We start from the raw sequence: 21026 nt of genomic DNA, 5'->3' as shown, positions 1-21026 counted from the left end.
AGCGAAACCCGGTCACTCGGGGCTGTGACAGTCGCGAAATGAATATGAAATACGCATTAGTCGAAACCACAAGCGTCACCTCTCGTACCTTAATTGGTATAATGGAGTCGTATGAGCTTGGATAGTGCCCTATGAGAGTGAAATTATGAGGGTGGATTCAGAAATAATTTGATAGAGAGATTAATTGAACATAGGATGATACTACTGCACGTAATTTATGGGACTTTAGTAATATTTGATCTGACCAGATCTCGACCACTCTTGATTCCACTGTCTATGATGCTCTCAGAGTTGCCGAAGACAGGATGAGATGGCATAGCATCGTGAAGACTAAAGTCGCGGATGGAGTTGGTCACAACCCTCAGACATAAAGAGAATGAGTGGAAGAGAAGGAGGCAACTAGTGCAGTACACAATTAGCCATGTAATTTTCTGAGCCCCCGAATATGTGTATGCAAAATATCATGGCTGGCTGAGTAGAACCGTTACGATATGAAACCGTAACAAACAAACAAAATCACTTTTGCATTTATAACATTAGTATTGGTAAAGGTAGATAAATATGAAAATGCTCGGAATTAAATAAAAATAATACATTTGTTTTTCCTTTGATGTGTCTCCCGTCGGACGGATTCCTTTTGTTTGTTTTAAGTTTATTTTATACAAAAGTTTAGGTCTTTTATTTATCGATTGAGGCACTACGAAGTCTGCCGCTGTCAGCTAGTATTTAAATATATTATGTTTAGTTTTTAGAAAGGATTTTTTTGAAACGCTCTTCTTGTGATGACCGACATCGATTTTCAGTTAAAAGCCGTCAGTGGACCGATTCGATCGAGGGCTCGTCCAAAGAAAATGAAAATCGATCGATCTACCATGAAACACAATTCACTTTATTACCAGAACAGTACTAAAACCTTATTAACCACTAGTCACTTTAATTTAAGTCGTTTAATGTTTTATTACGAAGTTTTACGTCGACGATTGTAGATAAAGTGGATGTTTTGATGGCGCCTTTTACGGGTACTTACAACAGGCTTAGAATGCTTTTGGAAGCAACAAAATAAAAACATTAAACCACCTGAGAGTGGCTTCGTCTCGTAATGTTATTAGCATCATCAGTTTTGAATGTCACAACATTGCCATATTATTAATACACATATACAACATATTCTGAAGGAACATTTACTGGTGGTAGGACCTCTTGTGAGTCTGCGCGGGTAGTTACCACCCTGCCTATTTCTTCCGTGAAGCAGTAATGCGTTACGGTTTGAAGGGTGGGGCAGCCGTTGTTTACTGAGACCTTAGAACTCGTATCTCAACGTGGGAGACGGCATTTACGTTGTAGATGTCTATGGGCTCCACCAGTAACCACTTAACACCAGGTGGACTGTTAGCTCGTCCACCCATCTAAGCAATAAAAAAATAAAATAAAAATCTTTAATTTTTTAAATGTTCAAAATCTGTAAGCCTCCCTTGACTAGGTAATTTAATTTCTAGCAGATGATTTGTTTTTAGGATGACAGAGCAACTGACGATCGAAGACCTTTCCAGCTTTGTCGGGATGGAAAGATGAGAATGAGCTCAGCTTGGAGGGAAGTAATTTTCTAACAGTAGTCCGATACCTTCCAAAGGAGACCTAAGTGACCTAACACCTCAAGGGAGTCTGCTTCGCGAATTCGTGCTTATACTATACCGAAAAGAAAAACCAGTCAAAATAAATACCGAATAGCCTCATTGGAAGACATTAACTTTGTAATCATCATCATTCATTCTCTTGCCCTTCTCCCAGGCACCTGGGGTCGTCGCAACATGCTTCCTACTTCCATATGTATGTAACTATACTTGAGACCTTAGAACTTATATCTCAAGGTGGGTGCGCATTTACGTTGTAGATGTCTATGGGCTCCAGTAACCACTTAACACCAAGTGGGCTGTGACCTCGTCCACCCATCTAAGCAATAAAAAATTAAAAAAACTCCTGTATCATATACCATTTCTTCGCTCGCTCCCCTCTTACGCATATCGTTTTTCACGCAATCCATCCATTTCTTCTTAGGTCTACCTCTGAAGCCTTCCACAAGACATTAGCTTTGTCGTTTACTGAAATTTCCAATCGAATATTCGATTGGATATTAAATCTAACGTTTATCGGTGCATGATTAGTTATCGGTACACTGCGGACCATATGTCAAATTCGGAGGAAATTATAACAATGACCACTTCAGATAGTGGACACTGAGGATTTAGATAAATGCGTCAAGTTCATAATTAATTATCACAGGGTTGTTTTTATTGCTTATTCAGTTGGACGAGCTCACGGCCCACGTGGTGTTAAGTGGTTACTGGAGCCCATAGACATCTACAAAGTAAATGCCGCCACCTACCTTGAGATATGAGGTCTAAGGTCTTAGATTTTACAATGCAACGGCTGCCTCACCGTTCAAACCGAAACGCATTACTGCTTCACGGCAGAAATAGGCAAGAAATACCCGTAGCTCACAAGACATCCTACCACCATTAAAATAAATGAAAGCGTACGCGCATAAGTAAGTGATAATTCGAAGTTGCAAGTTGACTGACATAAGTAACAATTTAAAGTATTTGAATGGTAATTTACCAGCTAACCTGGACTTCATCTCATGTTCCACTTGACGTTAAATGGTTACCGAAGTTGACAAATGGCTATCCAGGCCTTCAGATAGGAACGCGAAATTGCCTCAACAAGTAACAATCTCCCAACACACCCAAATCAACCACCAGACACCAAATCATAACACACCTAGCCTCCAACACAGTACCCAAGTTAGATATTTAGATAGGAAAATAAGAGGGAAATACCAGTTTTACGAAAAATCTTTGCCAACTCGTGACCTCTTGTGACCTTGACTGCACTTACGCATATGAAAATATAGCACCTCAATGCATATTGTAGCGGTGGCTAGCATAGGAGAGAAGATATTCAATAGAAACCTGAATACCTTTAACGAAATTATCAAGATAAAAGTGCATATAACTCAAATTCTGAACTACATACGGATCGTCAATCTATCGAGCAAGTTCATCAGTTCGGCCGACTATCTTGCCGTTACCTTTTTCTAGTATATAACCATATCCTTTCATATGTACATATTCATATTCATATCAACAAGTCACTTATTATTTTACAATGCAAACAATATAAAATGTATTAACGTAATTGCGATCCGCAACCGTAAATTGGATCATTATTCCGTGTTTGAGGGACGTTTGCCAACATCGACCGACCAAAGACGAGATAGTACAGTAGAGAGCCAGTTACAGTAATAATTTGAAATTTCAACGGAATTTGGTGCACAGTCTATATAATAGTATAGTTTCAACTCTGGAAGACTCGTGTTAGCCTATATACTGATATGCGGTAGAAATACTAAAATGGTATCCAATCTTTACGATATTTTAATAAGCCTTACCATTATTAGGGAGCAGAATTCAGGAAATCGGAGAGCCCTCGCGTGGAACGCAAGATAACTTTAGATTAACCAATATATTTCGTTTGCAAGAAAATTTAAACAAATAGAAAATGCCTCAAGTATTTTTTTTTAAACAGACATCTAGAGTATCCACCAAAAGTATACGTATTTCAATTATTGGATTATTGCATGATCTCATCCGCCGTCTTGCATACATATTTCAAGATGAACGCCGACTAAGCGAAACAATATAACCCTTATTTATAGCACTGAATTTCGTTGTCTTTCTCAAGAGCTGAATAAACGAAAAGGCGTTACCGAAAAAAATTATGATCATTGTTTTTTGATGATCATTGTTAGATACCGCTTAAAGAACTTGAGATATCATGTGTAAGTCCCAACTCTAACTGGTAATGTGAGTAGGGGGCATCCTAACAAGACTTGCATGGACTATGTGAAAGATAATATGCAAAAGCAGGGTGTGAATGCAGAGATGTCGTATAGGCCTGAATGGAAAATGAGGACATAATGCTCCGACCCCATTTAGTGAGAAAAGGACCTAGCTGACCATTTAGTGAAAAAGGACCTGAAAAGGATCCTGGCTGTTTCATAGTTCAAATACATCCCACATGACTGATACGCTGTAGAAATAAGCAATAGTCTAGTGCCTACCCCTGCAGCCCTATCTCCTAATTATAACTAGTCAGGTCATAAGTATTGTCACACAGTAAAAACTTTTCTTTTAGAATGCTGACCACAAAAAAGTTTATTGAATTCGAATTTCGAATTGTTCATGAAAATAAAAATGTATACTTTTAGAATTTTACTCATTTTTAAATATGGAGTGGACGCTTAAAGAAGATCGTGTTATTGCGTTGCATCGTTGCGGTTACGCGCCAATTCAAATTTTTAACATACTGAAAAATTTGAATATAACCAAAAGATTCGTTTATCGTACCATCAAACGATACAATGAAGACTCTAGTGTAGATGACAGGTCAAGAAGTGGTCGCCCTCGGTCTGTTAGGACTCCAGCAGTGATAAAAGCTGTGAAGGCGCGAATTCAAAGAAATCCCAAACGTAAGCAGAAACTGTTGGCCCTTCAGATGGGGTTAAGCAGAACCACGGTGAAAAGGGTGTTAAATGAAGACTTAGGGCTTCGGGCATATCGAAGAAAAACAGGACATCGTTTGAATGCTCGTCTAATGGACCTGAGACTGAAGAGATGCCGCGCTTTGTTGAAGCGGTACGCGGGAAAAAAATATCGGGAAATTATTTTTTCGGATGAAAAAATTTTTACCGTAGAAGAGAGCTACAAACAAAATGATAAGGTGTACGCACACAGTAGTGAAGAAGCGAGCAACCGCATTCCGCGTGTCCAACGAGGTCATTTTCCATCCTCGTTCATGGTATGGTTGGGAGTTTCTTATTGGGGCTTAACAGAGGTACATTTTTGTGAGAAAGGTGTAAAAACGAATGCAGTTTTGTATCAAAATACAGTCCTGACGAACCTTGTGGAACCTGTTTCTCATACCATGTTCAATAACAGGCACTGGGTATTCCAACAAGATTCGGAGATAGCTCATAGAGCGAAGAGCACACAAGACTGACTGGCGGCGAGTGAAATCGACTTCATCCGGCACGAAGACTGGCCCTCCTCCAGTCCAGATTTGAATCCGTTAGATTACAAGATATGGCAACACTTGGAGGAAAAGGCGTGCTCAAAGCCTCATCCCAATTTGGAGTCACTCAAGACATCCTTGATTAAGGCAGCCGCCGATATTGACATGGACCTCGTTCGTGCTGCGATAGACGACTAGCCGCGCAGATTGAAGGCCTGTATTCAAAATCACGGACGTCATTTTGAATAAACTTTAGTGTCATAAGAATCTATGTTTTGTTAAGTTAATTTTGGTATATGAATGGTTACATAATGAATAAACTTGTTTCAATTATTTTACATTAAACATGTGACAGAATTTATGACCTGACTAGGTATAATTGGCTCTCTAGCCACAAATATCATTTATACGCCACGTGTAAACACGACATGCATCACGCAAAGTAAACTAACTAGCTTCGCAAAATACAATATCCGTCATATAATGACATACGTCAAAGCATTAAGCTATCTTTGTTATTGATAGTTGATACTTCGAATAACGATGATTATCAGTAAGGGCGAACTTCTGAACTGAATGGCGATTCATGGGCATTTATTTTTTTATAACTTTATATACTAGACAGTATAAAGGCGGGCTTAATGCCATAGGCATTCTCTGACAGTCTACCTTAGGGGAGTGCAGAGATGAACCTTTGTAGGTGTAGTGTGATAGTAATATTACTTAAACATATGTGTATATACCTATATAACATACATAATCTTTACAGATACAAATACTCGTACTTAAATAAATATATATAAATAAATATTATCAATTAGTCAGTTTACAACTTCTGTTTGCGTTTTCAAACAGCAAAGGAACTTCTTTCAAAGCTTAAAGCTTATTAAAGCATCATGTAACCGAATACATACAAATTCAATATAATTAGGACGTCATTTTACAAAGTCGTTGAATGTTTAAAATCCGTTTGCATTAATCGCTACACAGCCCTGAGGGGTACAAACAAAACAAATTAAATGTGTTGCGTGCTTTTTAACATGCTAAATTTAATTTCTATACAAGATCGCTAAATTGATAACAATTTAAATTTTTAGCTTTGTGTGTACATGTGTCCTCTATGCCTTCCTAAACTATTAATCCAACTTGGTTGCTGTTGGCACTACGAGAAAGGTTTCTACTGGGTTAAGGGCTTAACCCTTTACTGCCTTACTCCCCTTGTTCTAAGGTGCGCCGACAACTGCTAAACTGGTAACAATTACATAGTTCGATGAGACTGGAATTACTTATAGTATACACACTTCAATCACCCGATAACTATTCACACTTATGACAAGCACCGTAATTTATAAGTTATTGAGTAAAATCGTATGACTTCGAGGTAGGCATCGCTAAACGTAAAATTAAATCACCTTTGAAAGAGAGAGATGAGATGAAAGAGATGCGAGTCAGGAAGATACCGCTCTGATAATTCGATAAATATTTGTAGCAAGGACATTCTTCGCCGGTCCCGAAATGAGGTAAAACGAAGGCGTCAAGGGTTATGTTGATATTTTTTTATAAAGGGACTGACCATATTGAGTCACTCTCATTTTTAACGTGTACAGACTACAGAGACAGATTTAGTATCAAATATCGGAAATAATGCAAAATTCCGTTACTCTTAATGCCTATTTCTGCAGTGAAGAAACTACGTCTATTTTTACCGTGAAGCAGTAATGCGTTTCGGCTTGAAGGGTAACTATACTGAGACCTTAGAACTTACATCTCAAGGTGGGTGGCGCATTTACGTTGTAGATGTCTATGGGCTCTAGTAACCACTTAACACCAGGTGGGCTGAGCTCGTCCACCCATCTAAGCAATAAAAAAAAATCGTCTGAATATGTGGATATTTGGTAGCTCAAAAAAACTAACTTCTTGATCTAAATTAACAAGATTTCGCGAAAATTTGTCTGTGGCCTCCAAAAATCTGGAAGGCCGTGTACAAATGGAGTTATTTGGAGATAACCCGAAAATCACTGGCCACAGAATACAATTGACACGACTAGTTTAGCTGTAAATAAAATTTGGTTTTCAGTATTCTAATTTTGCATTCAGCCACTCCATCATTTAATTGAGAGTTAGCTACATCTGAGTTCGTTTCTTCGGAAACAGCTGTTAGTAATGTAATACCAATGAAAATTCTGACGACGAAACTTAAAACCATTTATCAAGTGGCACTTGCCGACAGATACTAAATGACTTTCTTTTGTACCCTACATATTGCTTTCTGTAAAAAAACTTTGTTGTCGCTCTGTCATAGATAATTATTTTTCTTCTTAATTCGTATTTTCTGTTTATCGAGACGTGAGATGTATTGACCTTTTGTGGGTAAGCCAATTTTAAAACTCAGATTGGTAGGTACCACGGCTCAGTCTATTTCGAAGTATATATTGTGATTTAAAAAGTATTAGAGCTATTATTCCTCTATAATTTGCCTTCATATGTACGATTCACAGTAGCCCCTCAAACATCGATCACCATCGACTCCGACGAAGAGTTTGACGTGTTAACTAACCCATAGACAGCCCACTGAGTCATCACCTGATCTTCTCAGTGGGTTGTGATTTCGATCCGGTGGTAGATTTTGCGAAGCACTGCTCTTGCGAGAGCTAGTGTTAGCAAATAACTCTCAGGCTGAGAATATCTTCGTTCAAAGAATAGGATATTTGTTACTGTGGCCTTGAAGCGTGCGACAAGATTTCCATTCCATTCTTCAGCAAACACTTCACAACAAGCGTCTGACAACGGGACCCAAATAAAAAATCAAATTATGTACAAATGAAATTTTGCTCTATAACAGTAAAAGGTCCATTCGCACTAACGCTAGTTTTCCGTAATATCTGTTGACATAAATAAAATATGTGTCCGCAATTTCGTACCCTTTTTGTGGCCCGTCGTTCGTATTCCAGCGACGTCCCTCTCTACGTAATGTCAATGACCCTACTTTCATATTACCTGGACACGCCTTTCCTTCAGAAGTTATTCGTGAGAAAATATGTAAAATATGTGGATGGTAATTGGAGGTAGGTAGACAAACATAAATAATCAAAATTGTAAATTGATACTACAGTACAAGGCACGTGTGAGTGTCATGAGACAGCACTCTTTTACATCTTGAAAGAGAAAAAAAAAATGAAAAAGGATTTAATTGAAACCAATTTTACGATTTAATCAGATTTAATCACCAACGACTGATGACGTAAAAATAGTTAAAAATATGATAAAGAATTGTCGAAAACATCGAAATATCGAAGTAAAAAGCGATAGTTCTTACAGGAGCTCCTAAGAGAAATAAATTAAATTAAATAAAGGAGAGAACAACAACGTGACAATACTATCAAAAGTAAAATATGAATTGTTAAATTCAAATTTCCAAAACACGCACATGACATGCTTTCGAGCGAAACTCTAAATCGTCCTGCACTAAAAAATCACTTAGTAAATGAAAACACTTCACTTCGATCACAAGATCGTGAAACAATGAATAAATAGTCAGAATGTCCAATTGAAAACGTTTCAGAAAGTGTGATAAAACAAATGCAATGTAAAGATTGAAGGTGTTATTGATGCCTATATTGATTCAAATGTAGGCGAACTCGATCACAAACCGGTGGATTTTTTCGAAAGAAATACACCATTGACGTAACCGAATTGTCACGTTTTGGATTATTTTATTACGCCCAAACTGAAGTGAAGTCCGGTAGAGTAGAAAATTTGGGTCCACCCCCGCGGAGGGAAAGCGGTCCTTTTGACACGACGAATGGCTTTTTATGTTTAATTAAGTGGAAATGTTAATTTTTATACATGCAATTATGTATGCATCCTTTTGTTAATTACGCGTGAGTGCTACATGTTTATGTTGAGTTCTGTTTTAATGATTGGACGTGAAAAGATTTATGTCTACTGGCGGGCTTTTTCGGGGTACATATATCTTATATCATCGGGGTTCATTTAACTTTGTTTACCTATATATTCAAAACACCTTTATGTCTGTTAGGAGCAAAATAGCCTATAGACCACAACGTGAATTTCGCTAACGCTAACAGACATCCTGATATTCAAATTAAGAGATTGGTTCAGGTTAGTATAGATCACGTGGAGAAGTCGTCGTGGCGTAAAATCGTGTAATAAAAATGAAACCCGTAAAATTATAATTTGCGTAATTTCTGGTGATAGGACCTCTTGTGAGTCCGCGCGGGTAGGTACCACCACCCTGCCTATTTCTGCCGTGAAGCAGTAATGCGTTTCGGCTTGAATGGTGGGGCAGCTGTTGTAACTATACTCGAGACCTTAGAACTTATATCTCAAGGTGGGTGCCGCATTTACGTTGTAGATGTCTATGGGCCCCAGTAAGCACTTAACACCAGGTGGGCTGTGAGCTCGTCCACCCATCTAAGCAATAAAAAAAAAAAAAAACTCGGCTCACATTCGTATTTCGCGAATTCGCGAAGAACGCGATTCAAAGCTTCCTCACAGATACTGTCAACGTCCCCTCTAGAATCTAAGAAAAAAGCCAATAAAGAACAACAACGAGGAAAGTTCTAGATTAAAGAAACGGATATCTGATATTCAAGTCGGAACACGGAATTTGCCGTTGAAATAAGAAAATAAGGCCGCATTATGAACTTAGTAATGACAATTCTAAGTAATTCACTTTGTTTAATATATAATGTAAAATGGGTGAAGTGTTCAATGAATACTTAACTCACAGACAACAAAACGTGAATGCTACCGTCCATCAAGCTACGCATTACTGCTTCACGGGCGGAAATAGGTCGTGGTACCTAACCATGCGAAATCACAGGACGCCACCTGAGTTCTTCACGACAGAACTCTGCATCTAATTCAGTCTGTCAAAACCTTCATCTTTATGCCGCAATGTATCATACTATAATTGCTTAACCCTGGGATTTTTTTTTTCTTTTTTAGTTCTACCTAAGCCGATAGTCTTGAAGGGCTATTTCAGCGTAACCTTAACTAGTGAACTCACGGGGCTCAAACCTGACGACGTTGCTAACACGAACCCTAGCAAGAGCCGTGCTTCGCAGAATCTACCACCGGATCGGAAACGCGACCCACTGAGAAGATCCGGCGAGAAACTCAGTGGGCTGTGTCTGTGGGTTAATTTACTTGTCGAGCCTTTCCTCGCAAGCGACGGGTTCGACGAGAACGATGACGGGTGCTTGAGGTACCTAAAAGCACCGTTAGTGGATCGGGAGCATCCGAAATGACTTGAACCCCCGGGTGAGCAAAGAACTCATGGCGTCATCTATGCGCGCGCTTTTAACGTCAAAAGAGTACAAAACGAATATTCGGTACATTTTAATTCTCCTTTACGTCTGTCATATTTCGCAATCGTATTATTAAAACGGGTTGAAACATCACTTCGCGTTCCGACGTTGAAATTTCGAGTCAGGAGTAAGCTACGGATTTACATACAGAATGACGGCCTTCATTTTGCAAAATGAAATTATAACTTTGCATTTAGTTACGCTCGTGTTAATGAAATAATAAAATTTCTACATCATAATATAATGCAAGTAGGTAATTTTATAGTTGATAATGCTTAAAAGAATTTGTTTATTAAATATTTTCTTCGATTTCCATGAATCGGAAACTAATAAAACGAATTCATTTTTATGATTTATTAATCTAATTTTATGATTTCCGATGTTTCGAATACTAAACAGTCATGGTGGTCGTGGAACATCTACACTGATTAACTTTCTTCTGCCTAATCTTAATTCTGTATTATTATTTTTAATGTGTTGAGTGAGATGAAATAGAATAACGTCTTAGAAAAATGATAAACATTTAATAAACTTTTTTTGTCTGCTTTCATACCAGTAGAACCTTCGAGAGCTTATTCTGAGTTTACTTGACTGGTGAGCGAACTCACAGGGCTTAGCCCAAGGAGTTTCCTAACATTCGCCCTAGCAATAGTAATACCACGGAATGGAAATCGTGACCCACTAAGAGCATCCGTCGAGAAACTGAATTGGCTGTGTCGTAGGGGTTAAATTGCAATAATAAATGTGCTGTGGCTCCGGTGCGCCCCTCACGAGTCGTGGAGATGAGAGGGGGAAGAAGTCCCCGGTGGCAGATCCCGCCTAACGTAACATTGGGGTGGGAGCCGGCGAAGGCGGGCCTATGGCGCGCACATGGCGGTACCTGGGTCCCCGCCCAGCCGGAGTGGAGGAGCTCGTTGGGGTTTAGTCGGTAGTCGTTAAGCTGGGCGGGTTTGGCGAGAGCTGAACTTAGCCCAGCGCGCCTTTCTAAAGGCGTAGTCTCCGTGGACCAATTGGTTGAGGGCGCGGACCTCGGTTCGCGACTTCTTCCTCTTTGTTCCACCGGAGGCGCGGAGTCCGACATAACCCGGTCCGACCCCCGTCGGCAGGGTATCCGTAAAGACTAGGATTCCCCATCGATACCAAAAAAAAAAAAAAAAAAAAAAGGGGTTAAATTGCAAATCAAAATCTTCGACGAGATCGGTGACCAAGATTTTTGGGAAAACCTTTCCAGTGATTTGTTTCATATTCTTACACTTGTGTACTTTCAGAGTTAATAAGGTATAATTACCTGTTCAAGCCTGAAGAAACACTGAATTAACAAAGCAAAAGAACAATACCTACAGTGCATTTGACACCTTACGTGTCCGCCAAAAAGTAGAAATTTGTTAAACTGTGAGATGCAGATGAGATTTGACATAAATGTGACATATAGTGTACAACTTGTTTTTAATTCTTTTCTGGATTTGTAAAGATACCTTTAAGCCAATTCTTATATTTTCTTTATAATATATTCTGTTATAATATGAAAAATGATATGAAACGAAATGAGTTGATTAATTTGAGACTAATCAATTGGGATGAAATTAAATGAAAGGGGTGAAATGGGATGAAATAAAATCTCAACAAAATTGTGGTTATTTGACAATTCTCTTTGGAAGAACCCGAGAAGCTACATCCAGCTGCTTTATCTCATTTTCCCACGTTTGTGCACTTGCATAGATACTAAACAATTTGCTCCTCACGTTCCCGCCAAAAAGTCCGTACAATTAACAAATTCATAACAACATCATAGATTGTATAAGAAAAAAATTCGCGAATCAAAATTGTTTTTCAATGCCGATTTCTTCATGATCGTAAAAAGCTTAATAAAGGGTAAACGTTGTAAATGATTTCCAAACAAACAGGAAACGACAAACATCGACAAAACAGTTTCCACCGAACTCATACAATATTCATGGCATGTCAACACGTTTTTATGATAACATAGAATTAATTTGAACCTACACACTTTCAGGTTATAGAAAATATAAATAGTCAATGTCGCTACGAAAAACCTTAGGCTAATTAGATAATTATTACAATCAATTGAGTACACATTTGTAATACGTTGTTTGTAAGATGACAGTTTATGTTTTTGTCATAGGAAAAATCGAATGGTTATTTCTCGTGCAAGAGATTCCCGTGTATTTTTTCATCTGCAGTTTCTATTAAAGAACTCCCGCCCAGTCGATGTTGTTGTCAAAGTACTGTCATGTTGGTATCAATCTTCTTGTCTATGATCAGTCTAATACACATACATGCAAAATTTGTTGAATTTGTAATTAGCGCGATTCAATGGCAAATATCCATCTGCAGAACATCGATTATTTTGGTTAAGAAGGCTTTACTCAGACTATTTGAATCAATAGTACAATAGAATAAAAAAATGTGAAATCGTAAGTTCGTAGTTAATAAAACTAAAAAAGTGGAATTTGTTCCTTTTTTATCTTTTATTCACTTCCAACTTTCCTAGCGTATTATCGTGCTATTCAGTATTATTCCACTTAAGAGTTGATATTGGCAAAGAATATTCACCTCTTCCGTATATTTCCAATAAGTATTTTTTTTTTTTCTAAATTCCGAATATTGAAGCGTAATGAATAAAAACATTTATGATTCAACATTCTGCATAATGAAACCTTTTTATATTATCTAGTCGCTCCGAAAGAGTATTCGTAACTTCTAATGGGCTTTAATGACCCACTTATCTTCGAGCAAATTATCTTCAAACTCCTCTCCGCGCGTGACCATTTTCTTCGACGTTTCTCTTCATAGATGAAATGTGGCCCATCAAATTTCTAAAGTCCCCGAATTATATGCTGTGAACATACTATTCGAGGGCCTTCAGGAATTTGACGGATCATTTTTAGAAGTACGAATGCGAACGATGTAGATGCCGAAAATGCTGCCACACACATTAATAAAAATAGAATTTACACACTTTTACCAATTTGACAAGTCGATATAAAGCTGGTATAACATTCTCATGTAAATTCATTTATGTTCTTAAATTACTTCGGAAGTCTAACAATTTCAAAAAAATTAATTTAAAAAGAAAGCAAGCCACTTTTCAGAGATTATTTTTGTATCATGTCAACTTATTCATTCCTTGTAACAATTATTAAGTAATTTATAATATAACATTGTTTATTTGACTGACAACCTATGGAATGAACTAAGAACACATTTTAATAATTAAAAATCACTACTTTTCGACTAATTACCAATAATTCTTACACTAATTCGATCAGTTGTTCTTATCTCTAATATACCACTGAATAATTAATGTTCGCATTTCCTTTTTTGATACAATTTATTGACTATAAAGAATTTTGCTTTCTTTTACGTTTTAAAATTTTGTTTGGTTGCATTGAAATGTAATTAATTGCATCTTTATTAAGTCACTTTAAATAATTAACTTGAGCCACTGCATAATACCGGCTGATGTAAGAAAATTGCTAAAAGGAGCAAATGAAGTGACATAGGTATTTATAAGATTTTTATTGGTTAAATGGGTGGACAAGCCCACGGCCGACCTGGTGTTACTGGAGCCCATAGACATCTACAAAGTAAATGCCGCCACCCACCTTGAGATAAGAGTTCCAAGATCTCAGTTGTACACAACAGTACCTCAGCTGCCCCGCCCTTCAAACCGAAACGCACTACTGCTTCACGGCAGAAATAGGCAGGGCATTGCGTAATTACTGGTGGTAGGACAGCTTGTGAGTCCACACGGGTGTGGACCACCATTATGCCCAATTTTGCTGCCTTTATTCTGGTTTGAACGGTTGAAAAACTGTTGTGAATCACAACTAACACTTCAATCCCTTCCTTATCTTGAGGTGGCCAAAGACATTCACATTTGAATGTCTATAGGCTCCTGTAACCAACTAGGCGAACCCAAGCTCACTAAAGCTGCTTAAACACATAAATGCCTTTTTACAATAGTATTTTTTTCTAATTTCAAATCTAGACTTTCATAATTTTACATTTTCCGATGACAGAATACATTATTGTTTTTACAATTGTGCTCACATTTTTATATTGAGAGGTTTTAATATTGCGTTACTATTAAATTTATATTATATATTTACATTCTACTATCAGAACTTAATAGTTATAGTTTAATAAATGTAACAATCGTTTAAACTCTGTCAAGGGCTCTCAAAAATCAAAGAAATTCTCATAATGTCCGGATGATTTTTATTCTTACAATGTCATAAATGTTTTTCAAAAGATGAACGTATTATCAGATTACAGTGCGATTTAAATTGATCTCGTTGTTAATAGCTAGGCTGAACACCACAAGGACGTCTGTGCCTCTTGTTGAATGAGAAGAGATAAGCTCGAGCAAGCGGCCATTACAGCGGCCATTATTCACAAGCTTTAATCAACGCCAAGGGAAAACGTCACCAGCGCTTAGAACAATGCTGTAATGCATACGAACTGACAGCATATTTTTGTTTGTTGAAATTTCGTCCTTTTATTTTTCAGATCCAAATTATTTATGATTAATATCGATATATAATAGACAAACAGATAAAAACTAATAATAATGTAGGTAAAAAAAAAAAAACTTCCACAAAAAATTTATTAATATTAATACCACTACCTTACTTAAAACATAGTAAAAAAAAAGAAAAAAAAGAAAAGAAATAATAATTGTATATTTAAAAAAAAATGTATTTGTCTGAATAAAGGCTTTATTATTATTATTTATTTATATTTATTTAAAATCTTATTAATTACATAATATTTTTTAAAAAATATATTAAAAATACAATTTTTAAAAAACACGATATAAAAATAGATTGCCGCTGATGGCGGTGTCTACGACACAAGCCACCAGTGGTTAGGACTCCAGAGTGAGAAACCTCCTCACAATGCGTGCAGTATCGAGGATAACTGCTTTCTGTATTAGGCCCTTAACCCAGCTGGATAACGAAAGTTTCTTAAGATGTTGATCGAAACTTTTCGCTATCAAGCCGTGTACCGATACAACTATTGGAACAATGATGGTTGAATCAACATGCCACATGGCGGTAGTCTCGTGGGCCAGGTCTAAATATTTTATTAATTTGTCCTTTTCTGCCTTCACGAGGTTCTCGTCATGAGGAATGGTGACATCAACCAACACTGCTCGACAATATTATATCGATATAAAGCTGCAATAGTCCGAGAAAACATAATTCTTCTACTTTCCCTTGCGAATTTAGGTCAAAGGTCTTCTGTGTAATTACTTACATACTACTAACAAGTTTGTACTACTGTTTATCAGATAACATGTAAGACAGTATGTCACCCACCCACCTCTAAACACTACACTTAATTGACGATCATCAGCCCAAAAAAATAAGGAACTTAAATTCTAGAACTGATAATATATTTGAGTACTGAAAATACGTGTTGTGAACTAGCTACACAATTCAGCCACACTCCTGTGACCTGTTTGCTTAGAGCGAGTTTTATAACGTTCTCGATAGAGTAAAAGTTAACTCAAATTTGTATGGAGTTGGAACAGCTTCCCTTCGTTTGCCGCTATGGGCGCTATTCCAACTCCATACAAATTTGAGTTAACTTTTACGCGATCGAGAAGTTAAAAAGCTCGCACTAAGCACGCTGGTGTAACAATTGATTTATTCGCACCTTGGTGTCTTGCTATCAGTGCACCGTGAGCATCAAGCGAGCTACGACACGCTACTGCGAGCTACGACGCCTTCTCGTCTACACTAACAAGATTCAAGACATTTATTTCTCAGAACATTACGAAAATCACATGGAAACACTAACTACACGGACTATTATTTAACAAGTTCTTACCAATATTTATACAGTAAATTTCGATATTAAAATTTTTCATATGTGAAAAGAGTGATAAGAACCTGTTTATAAACGACTAACTGTACCTGTCCGCATCGCTGGGCATTTAAAATTAACATTATTATTTCTCACCGCCACAAAGATTCTCATCATTAACGCCCCGTAACTGGTGTAGGGAGTCCAACACTTATATAAATATTAGCCTATCCATTAAGTACATTTATTTTCTACATGGATATCACCTTTCAAGTCAATCGGATGAATGGTTCAGTAGTTATAACGGAACATCCGTAAAAACCACCGTAGATTTATATATTAGTATAGATTATACATAGTTTGTATAATGTAGATATACGTGAAGCCTTAAAGCATTGAAACATAACAATCAATCAGCGTAAAAACTAGCGTAGACTCAATGATTAATATTCTAAACTGCACGAACATTACGTAACATGATTGAAGTGTATTGAATAATTGAAGTCGTCGTGGCCTAAAGGATAAGACGTCCGGTATCTAGCGATGCAACGGTGTTCGAATCCCGCAGGCGGGTACCAATTTTTCTAATGAAATACGTACTTAACAAGTGTTCACGATCGACTTTCACGGTGAAGGAATAACATCGTGTAGTAAAAATCAAACCCGCAAAATTATATTTTACGTAATTACTGGTGGTAGGACCTCTTGTGAGTCCGCATGAGTAGGTAGCACCACCCCGCCTTTTCTGCCGTGAAGCAATAATGCGTTTCGGTTTGAAGGGTGGAGCAGCCGTTGTAACTATACCTGAGACCTTAGAACTTATATCTCAAGGTGGGTCGCCCATTTACGTTGTAGATCTATGGGCTCCAGTAACCACTTAACACCAGGTGGGCTGTAAGCTCGTCCACCCATCTAAGCAATAAAAAAATATTTTTTTAAATGAGAAATATATATACATGTTTGAACATACAAGATCAAAGTGAAGATATATTAGATTAAAGACTTTCCCTTAAAATGGAACAAATGACGACTTCAAAGCGGCTCTAACAGCCTGGCCACGGGACATTCGCCGATACGAATATTCGCGCGGTGCGAACGGCGAAGCGTCTAGCGACTAAAACAAGCGCATAGAAATGTACCTAACAAGCCACGCGCACCGGCGACCGACGAAGCGACCGGCGAAATGTACCGAGCGAATCGCGCGATGCGGCGGGCGAGCAAAACAAATGCATGAATACGGACGGCGCAAGCCACGGAGTCGAGCGGTAGTCGCGGCGAATAGTACAGTGATTAAATGAGTTTAGTTGTTTTCGCCGCGAAAAATTAACGCCGAAATTTTTTTATTTTTTATTTATTTTTTATTTTTTATTTTTAAAGTCGTCGTGGCCTAACTATCAGGCGGGTACCAATTTTTGTAATGAAATATGTACTCAACAAATGTTCACGATTGATTTCCGCGGTGAAGGAATAACATCGTGTAATAAAAATGAAATCCTCAAAATTATAATTTGCGTAATTACTGGTGGTAGGACCTCTTGTGAGTCCACACGGGTGGGTACTACCACCCTGCCTATTTCTGCCGTGAAGTAGTAATGCGTTTCGGTTTGAAGGGTGAGGCAGCCATTATAACTATACTTGAGACCTTAGAACTTATATCTCAAGGTGGGTGGCGCATTTACGTTGTGGATGTCTATGGGCTCCAGTAACCACTTAACACAAGGTGGGCTGTGAGCTCGTCCACCCATCTTCTTCTTCTTCTTCCAGTGCCTCTTCAATCCTGAAGGTTGGCCGTTAGCTTTCTATATTCGTTTTTATCTGCAGCCAGCCGGAACAGCTAATCCCACCCACCCATCTAAGCAATAAAAATATTTGGAAGTCTAGCCACCCAAAGTATTTCTCGTACTTCTTGTGGAATTCTCCATCTTTAGGTATACTCCGATTCTTATTCAAATCATGTACTTCACAATATTTTCCAAATAATAGGTCCTGAACCAAAAAGCTATTAATTTGTAAGCAATATCGAGATAATTTCGATATAGACATTTCGCTGTCGGACTTCCTTACTAGTCGCGGCGGCGAACGTGAGTACCCGTGGCCTGCAAACGGTGCTGCGCGAATGGTCGCCTCGTCCACCGCTTCGCTGTTCGCACCGCCGATCCCCGTGGCCAGGCCGTAAGATAGATAAGACAGTGCTGCTCGACAATTAGTATAAGAGAATAAAAATCCTGACATTCTCGTTTAAAGTAAGTTTAATAAATTAAATGTAACTCTGTGTTTTTTTAAATATTGGACTATGATGTATATTTCTGCCAACGAAAACTGAAGTATGTCATTCCACGTTAGAAGCTGGTGGCCTTATCTATCTATATATATAAAAATTAATCTCCGTAATGTATGTACGACCATAACTTCAGAACGCCGGCAACAAATTGGACAATTCTTTTTTTGTTGTGTTTGGTTGTTATGTTTTTGTTAGGGGTAGGTTCTTATGAAAAAAAAATAAGAAAATTACGCGCAAATTAGAAAATTTAAGAAAACTTAACCAGTGTAATGTAATCTTATGGTGTTTGACATAACATTGACAGAATGCGTGCTGCAAATATCAGATCTGTATAAAAGAAATAAAAAAAAAAAACATTTTTTTTTGTTGTTGCTTAGATTGATGAACGAGCTCACAGCCCATCTGGTGTTAAGTGGTTACTGGAGCCCATAGACATCTCCAACGTAATTGCGCCACCCACCTTGAGATATCAGTTCTAAGGTCTCAAGTATTGTTACAACGGCTGCCCCACCCTTCAAACCGAAACGCATTACTGCTTCACGGCATTATTCCCCGAAGCGAAGCGAGGGCGGGTCGCTAGTTGCATACGAGTGAGTATATAGATATTAATGTTCTCAATATCATGAACGAAGGTTGCCCTTAAATTCAGCGCTTTAGCCATCACTATGTCCTGACTAGCGCGCCTCTCCTTCGCTTAGGTAAATCAGTAAATTGACCTGAACACAATACGACAAATTTATAATTGTAAATAATTATAAATATTTTCCTAAACTTAAATAGTAGTTTTCACGCTTTCCTTAAAAGTGACCATACAAACCTTTAACGTCTAATTCACCATTTCCGGGGTAAGGTTTTCAAAAACGCGAATTGTTTGTGTATATGTGCGTAATTTATTTCTAACAATAAGTAGGTTTATGTAATTTGTGTAGAGAAACTCGTTGCAAAGATATGAGATTTAAACCCTCAGTGGTTAAGCCAACTGGTGGTAGGACCTCTTGTGAGTCCGCGCGGGTAGGTACCACCACCCTGCCTATTTCTGCCGTGAAGCAGTAATGCGTTTCGGTTTGAAGGCTGGGGCAGCCGTCGTAACTATACTTGAGACCTTAGAACTTATATCTCAAGGTGTGTGGCGCATTTACGTTGTAGATGTCTATAGGCTCCAGTAACTACTTCACACCAGGTGGGCTGTGAGCTCGTCCACTCATCTAAGCAATAAAAAAAATAAAAAACATAGCAGAAGCATTTAGTTCAAACAAGCAGTCAGTCAAATAAATATATATATTTATGTCTGTGTTTTTTTTATTGTCTTTGTAGGCAGAGGAGCATGCTTCCCACCTGATGTTAAATGTTACCGTCGCTCATAGACATCAGCAATGAACGTTTGAAGAAGAAATGTATGAAGATATACATGTGTAGATAGATTTGAGTATGTAATTCAAGATGGAACCTTTCCTCTTTAAAATTGAGTAAATGTAAGAACCCTTTTCTCGTCTTCGCATGTTCTATAGATGTAAAAACATCCCCTATGCAAAGAAATAAAGCATGAAAATTTGAGAGCTCTTAAAAACCCTCACTACTTTGATAGACACAAAGTTACCGCGATTCCCTGCTCTTCATTCCAATAGATGCATAAATATATAACGCTAGCTTAATACGAAATGAAAAATGATCCTTTTGGTTTTCATCCTTTTCCCATCTCAAGTACACAGACAGTATAACGGTGCTCAAAAATAAAAGTATATCTTGCCAAATCAAATGATTTAACAAAGAATTCTTGGAGAAATAATTACGCTATAAAATGTTGGTAAGACAGTTGTAACGTGAGAGATTCTATGTTGGTAATCCACTAAAATACACGTAATTTATATGTGACGAGTCTCAGGCGGCCATACGCCCAGTAAAACGGTGTCTGGCCCGGCGTGCCTTGCGATCGTAAAACCACCGTGTGCGTTCCGTGTCATTTCAGACATTACGACTAGGGCAATTTTGGAGCGACCGAGATAAATGATATAGTAGCGCCAAAACGGCCGTAAACGATCCTCGGAAATGATGAAGGGGTGACACCGGAGATTTGTTTACGGGGTGACCTTGAGTTCCTTACCTACGGGGCCGCACATGGTGTGGTGTGGCCGGGCTCAATCGAGCGCTCGGCCATCGCTCCGATCACGCAGCGACCATCACAACACTACGCACTGCACCCGGCGTCACTCACATCACTCTGCTGGAGTCACCGGAGGACACGTACGCCCCGAGCTGGCGTGCTCCATTCACTGGAAAGCCCGGGCGAGTTCTGGCCACTGCGCAGGCTCGGACATGCGTTGAAGAGGCAACTAGCTCCCTCTGTTTTGTTACGGGCACGCATGGTGCCGAGAGCGGTGCGAGGGCAGAGGTCACAAGGTCGTAGGTGACCTGATAGCGATACAAGACTGTAAACAATGTCGACTGGTGAAACGCCTCGGAACTTGGCAGCCTCCGCTGTTCTCTTTAATTGGAAGGACGGGACTTGG

At 38.4% G+C, this 21026-nt stretch overlaps 1 protein-coding gene across 1 annotated transcript in view; it reads right to left on the bottom strand.

The window, feature by feature from the left end:
• LOC101745328 (muscarinic acetylcholine receptor DM1) overlaps nucleotides 1-20767 on the bottom strand; it is a 72080-nt gene extending 51313 nt beyond the window's left edge. Inside the window, exon 1 of the mRNA XM_021347541.3 lies at nucleotides 20621-20767. The gene's annotated coding sequence lies outside the window, so the exon portion shown is untranslated. The remainder of the gene's footprint in view (nucleotides 1-20620) is intronic.
• Nucleotides 20768-21026: the final 259 nt, after the last annotated feature.

The sequence above is a fragment of the Bombyx mori genome, chromosome 23 (assembly GCF_030269925.1).
Source record: "Bombyx mori chromosome 23, ASM3026992v2".
Taxonomy (NCBI): Eukaryota; Metazoa; Arthropoda; class Insecta; order Lepidoptera; family Bombycidae; genus Bombyx; species Bombyx mori.
This window is presented reverse-complemented; position numbering and strand designations above follow the sequence as displayed.